This window comes from Sciurus carolinensis, chromosome 1 (genome assembly GCF_902686445.1).
Source record: "Sciurus carolinensis chromosome 1, mSciCar1.2, whole genome shotgun sequence".
In the NCBI taxonomy this organism is placed as follows: domain Eukaryota; kingdom Metazoa; phylum Chordata; class Mammalia; order Rodentia; family Sciuridae; genus Sciurus; species Sciurus carolinensis.
In genome coordinates this window covers 68,932,235-68,938,234 of record NC_062213.1, presented here as the reverse complement: position 1 = coordinate 68,938,234, position 6,000 = coordinate 68,932,235, and the positions used below count along the sequence as shown (strand labels likewise).

The following is a 6,000-nucleotide window of genomic DNA, read 5'->3' as shown; positions in this document are numbered from 1 at the left end:
CTGTATCAAAATAAAAATGAAAAAAAAAAATGGGGGGCTGACTCAGTGGTTAAGTGTCCTGGGGTTCAGTCCCCAGTAAAAAAAAAAGGTAGAAGGCAACATATGACCATGTGAACTCAGTACCAAGGTCCCCCTTCAGAACATGGAAAGAGCTGACATAAGTCAGGGAGGGCCCTGAAGCACGTGCATTAACTTAGCAGTAAACCCACCCTAGAAGTATCTCAGAAGAAACAAATGACCTTTGCCAGAAACACCACTATTTTCCCCAAACCCCCATTCAGCTCAGAAGTTCTTGCTTTTTCAGTAAGCCTCAACTCAAGCACCCACTACTTCCTGAAATGTTCCTTAAGCCACCAGTAAGCTCAGACGTATCTCCTAGGACCCTTTGTACTTCCATTATAACATTTGATCACATTTATTAAATTTGTATTTTTATCTCCCCATTATCCTGTAGGCTCACTCAGCGCATAGTTCAAGGATTTTTGTTTTTTAAATATATCTGTACTGTAATAATAAGCTGCCAATAAGCCCTTGTTGAGTAAATGATTTAAAGTTCTTGTTGAAGGAAGGAATTCCCTAGTTAGGAGGACTTGGGCTACTTAGGGCAAGAACTTCAGAGATTAAGCATCTGCCCAGCAACCTCCAGGATCAACTGCAATGGGAGGGTAAGAGAGACAGCCAATCGGCAGCAGCCTCTTGAAAAGCCAAAAAGAAATACTGATAGACTTCTACATGTTAATGTTTTATTACTCCTACACACATTACCTAGCTGAATATGACTGATTATACATGCAAGGATCATATTTTCATGACAAGATTAGGTATTTAAAAAGTACGTGCCCCAATGAATCAGACTAAATAGACGCTGGAACTAAAGGCAGTACTGTAAAAATCTTCATCCACTGTGAGCAAACCTGCACTTCTACTCCTCCCAAACAGAAAGACACCCCGGACGTGAGGTCCTCAAAGGTAAAGAGCTGCCAGGTGAAACCAAGTCCTCACAGCATGGGATGAAAAGTGCTCAACACAGGTTAGAATAAAGACAGCATAACACACACTTGGCGGCTACCTTTCGAATGTGGGTCTTCCTACACACCTAGAGCATGACGTTTACAAACAAAAGTACTTCCCAGAGCGGAGCGGTGAAGACACAAAGCCAAGGCCACGCGAAAGTACACGCCCCTCGCGGAGGCCCGCGCGTGCGCACACTGACTGGGAAAGGAGGCCTCCGGCGCTTGAGGGGGTCGCCACGCCTTCCGCCCGCCGTTCGCTGGGCCCGCCTCCGAGCCGGAGCAAACAGTTAATTGGTCATCCTGGTCCCGGCTCGGGGCGGGGATTGGCTGATTGACAGCAACGTCCCGGGACAGCCAATCTGAAAGCCTGAGTAGCCGGAGAAGGTGCTGGCTGCCGCGCGGCGGAGGTAAGTGGGTCTGGAGACTCCGAAAAACGGTTGGCAAGGGGGAAAATGAGGCGGCCTTGGGATTGACGGCGGTGAGACGCCGCGGTAACAGGGCAGGAACTGTAGGAGCTTGGGTCTGGGAGACGGGCGGGCTCCGTAGGCCGGCTGGGTGTCTGCGCCGGGGCCGAAGGAAGGTAGTGATGTCCTGGACAGCTAGGGAGGCTGAGAGCCTTGGTGGGCCCGGCGCTGCGGCGGAGCTGAGAGAAGTCGCCTTGCTTAGAGGGCTGGGACTCGCTCACCCACCCACCTCTCCCACGTCTCCTGCCCCTCCCCCGCCTCTTGACGGACTTGGGAACCCTAGTTTCCCCTCCGGCCGCCAGGCGGCGATTCCCTTGGCTGGTGCGTTCTTTCCCCGGCCTCGCGGAGCCTGCCTCGCGGACTCCGGAGGAGGAGCATACTCGCGGTTCTGTCTGGGAGGTTCAACCCGCTACACCTGGCTTGTGTTGCAGTGTCACTTTTTGCCTCCCAGAACTTTCCAATGTATTTTCCTGACCATGCCCAGAGATTGCATGAAGCCCTCGAGAAGTAGGCCTTTGAGCATTTTTAAAAAATATGAAAATTTTCCAACTGTAAAGTTAAGTAAAAAATATGAAGAACTCAATGTATGCTTCACCCATCTTCAGTGATTATTAATTCACGGCCAGTCTTGCTCCCTCTTCGGGTTATTTTGATGTAAATTCCATATATCATTTCATCTCTTTTATGTATTACTTGGCTTTTTTCATGGTCAATAATTACACTTTTCCTCTATTTGCCTTTTAGAGAAGTTGAGTAAAATAAGGCACAGATTAAAAAGTGTGAACACCGCTAATTTAGTTGTATTACAAGAATGTCCTACAGGTTTCACTACCCTGTGCCCAGATTTTCAAAATCACCAAAAACAAAGGTACCAGATAATCTAGGCATTAGCCTTATGCTTAGAGCAGTAATAATTGCATTGCTAATTTCTGTTTATGGAATTCTTACTATGTTTGAAGCCCTGTGCAGTTTTTTTTTTTCCACCAATTTAATTTTTACAACATTCTTATGATGTAGTTCTCCTCATTTCACAGCTGAGGGGAAAAAGAAACTTAGAGAGTTCACACAATTTGCCTGAAAAGTTATGCTACTGAAAGGAGAGGACTGGAATTCAGGATGCTACTCTTGGCCTTTGTGGTTGCAAAAATTTTGTACTTTTAACCTTAACCTAATATCCTAAGAGTTGAATAGGACTGATGTGTAAAATTATTTCTAATGAGCTGCAAAACTATAGTGGGGGTGCAATAACCTGGAAGTATATGTGAGTACAAAACAATATTGAGAGAAGTATTTTTGTTTCTTTAAACTTTCAATGATTAATACGTCTGAACTTGCGTAAATGTAGTTCGACAAATACAAGTATTAAGATATTTTTATTTAATATACAGCCATTAAAGGGGAAAGAAATAGGGAAAAATATACATCAATGCATAGTCTCTACTGTTCCTTTAGCACATGGCAGATACTGGCTATTCATAGTGGTTATTTCATCTTTATCCCTCATCTTCCCAATATTACATTACTTCCATAACAGCATGTTCATCTAAATAGTATAAGAGATATAAGGAAAAAAGACAGGTGGCTTATTCACCGCACAATAGAATAGTCTTGTTAAATTGAAGTTTAGGGTGGGTGCAGTGGTGCTGGCCTGTAATCCCACCAATTTGGGAAACTGAGACAAGAGGAGTGACAAGTTTGAGGCCCACCTCAGCAACTTAGTGAGACCCTGTCTCAAAATAAAAAATAGGACTGGGGATGTAGTTTGCTCAGTGGTAAAGCACTCCTGGGGTTCAATCCCCAGTAAAAAAAAAAAAAAATTGAAGTAAGGTCAGATTGCTTGTGAAGGAACTTGAGTCCATGTCTAAGAGGTTTGAACTTAATGCGCAAAGAAGTGAAGACGTGTTCAGGGTTATCTTATTGGAAGCTACTAAGCTGGCACCATCAAAGGTAACTTTACCTGAGATGTGAAAGGATTATTGAGTTGATATGATTGATGAACATAAAAGAAAATAGATGTGGGTTAATGGACATAAGGAAAGGAATGGAGAAAGAAAATAGACTGAAAAAGAGGAAAAAAGTGTAGTACAGTAGGTTCAGAAGTGCTGATAAACTTCAGTTTCCATAGTTTGTTTTCTTGGGCAGTCTTGCTGTATCAACTGCTCTTCAACATGTTGATTTCTATTCAGCTACTAAGATATTCTATTTTTATTTGGTTCTATTAATAGAAATTACACAATTAAGGAAAGCAACAAAAAGTGGCACACACACACAAAAAGTAAGAAACCTAGGGTCTCACTCATGCCAAGCAAGTGGTCTACCAATATCCCCAGCCTCATCTTTGCCAACTCACAAGGAAAAAGTTAAAATAATTTGAGTTAATGTTTATTTGATTTCTAGTGATATCCTTGAACATTTTTTCACATTTTATTTTCCATTTGTGTTTCCACAAATTTCCAGTTGTATACTGTGCCTTGATGTCCTATGCCTATTTTTCCATTGGACTTCTAATATTTCACTTACTGATTTGCAAGCACATATTCATTAGTGATATTCATCATTTTTTATATTAAGTTGCACATAGATGGCTCTGCCTCTTGAAAGCAGCAGAATGGATAGTGAAATTACTGTATATTTCAGCTGGAAGAGCACTGAGGGCTGCTGTTTTAGGGACCAGAACATGCCACCTTGGGTCAGTTCTTTCATTTATTCTATTGAAGGTGTCAGCCAGTTAGACTACAAGCCATTATTACAAAATAAATTGTATAAACATTTGATACTATTTTTTTAACAGATTAATTTAGGCAACTGGATTTGACTAGCATGAGTTGGTATGTGGTTAAAAATGTAAAATGTCAGACAACTAGGAAAACTCTGAATAATGCATACATTAATATTTTTAATATGTAAGTATTAATATAAAGTAGTATAACTTTTAACCTTTAAGAAATTTTCTTACTTTTTTTTTTGTGGTGGTCATAGGGATTGAACCCAGGGCCTTGTGCATGACGGGCAAACACTACCAACTGAGCTACATCCCCAGCCCAACTTTCTTACTTTTCGAAATGATTTTTTTGTATACTAGTAAATACTGATTTGATATGTAATGTGTACTGGCTATAGAGTAGACTGGTTTCCTAAGAGATGATTTTAGATATAATAGAAATCAGTTTTGTAATTCATTTTAGTCAAGATATCCTGTTTAAATCTCATCGTTTGGATTTAGGTAGTGAGTGTAAACTATAGTTAAATACAATCATACAGAACAGTGGTCCCATACAATTATAAATGCAGCCGGAAAATTCCTATCATCTGGTGACATTGTATGCATTATGTCATATGGCAATGCATTATGTGTTTGTGGTTTTACCAGCATAAACAAACCTGTGTTGCCAGTTGTATAAGAGTACAGCACATACAATTATGTATAGTAGATGATATTTAATAATGATAATAAATGTATTACTGGTTTATATACTTACTATTTTATACTTATTATTTTAGAGGGTACTTCTACTAATTAAGAAAAAAGTTACCGTAAAACAGTATGCTATGTTGCTCTGACAGCTTCATACATCTTGTGTTTACCTTGTCTTTTGATTGCATCAAGAGGCCACACTGAGTGATTGACCTTTACCATCTAGATTCTTGTGAGTACATTCTCTGATGTTAACATGATGATCTCAGAATGTATTCCCATCATTAAGCTCACATGACTATATTTTAAATTGTGTTTGGAAAAATAACTTTGAACTACAAACTTTGACTGCATAGATATTATTGCTTAGGATGAGGCTGAATTCGTATCATTTTTTTAAAAGTGAGTTGATTTAGACTAAATTATTAAGAGCATCTAAATATGACAGAAATCATAAAGGATGAATGTCTGAGATGGGAAAATAGGAATATAGCCTGTGTGGTTTCCCCGAAGTCTGTATATTGCTAAAGTTTATTATTTACTTTTATGGTTCAAACTTTGAATAATTTTTGTGTCTCTACTTCTTAGATTCACTTACTTAATCTTAAAGATGCTAATGGTCTTTAAAAAAAAATACAAAAATAGTGTATTCTGTTGAAAAAAACCAGAATAACAGAAGAGCAGAAATGCAAAAAGGAAAAAATAAATGGCAGCTCCTATTGACAAGCCTCAAGTATATCAGTGTTAAATTTTGTTAGCTTTTCAAATCTTTTTTTCTTTGTGTTTACACAAGATATCTATCACACCATTTCTTCTACTGTGTTTTAGGTTTTTGTTTGTTTGTTTTGTGGTATTAGGGGTCTAACTCAAATCCAGAGCTTTGCACATGCTAAATGCCTGCACTACCTATTTTTTTTTTAAATGGAATCATATACACTTGTTTGGAAGTTTTTTTGTTTAACATTTTATTTTGAAAATCTTTTCATGCATAGCTTCTTAAAAAATAAAATATTTAAATTGTTGTCCTTAAACAATTGTCATTTCTTTTGAGTTTTCCTTTCCAGCTTATCAGAATCACCTCTGTAGTGAATTTTCATCATGTCCTTGG

General features: G+C 39.1%; 1 protein-coding gene across 2 annotated transcripts in view; it reads left to right on the top strand.

Moving 5' to 3' along the window:
* Positions 1–1,320: 1,320 nt before the first annotated feature.
* Positions 1,321–6,000, top strand: part of Mtfr1 (mitochondrial fission regulator 1) — a 42,494-nt gene continuing 37,814 nt past the window's right edge. For both annotated transcript variants that reach the window (XM_047540801.1, XM_047540794.1), the window contains exon 1: positions 1,321–1,420. The gene's annotated coding sequence lies outside the window, so the exon portion shown is untranslated. The remainder of the gene's footprint in view (positions 1,421–6,000) is intronic.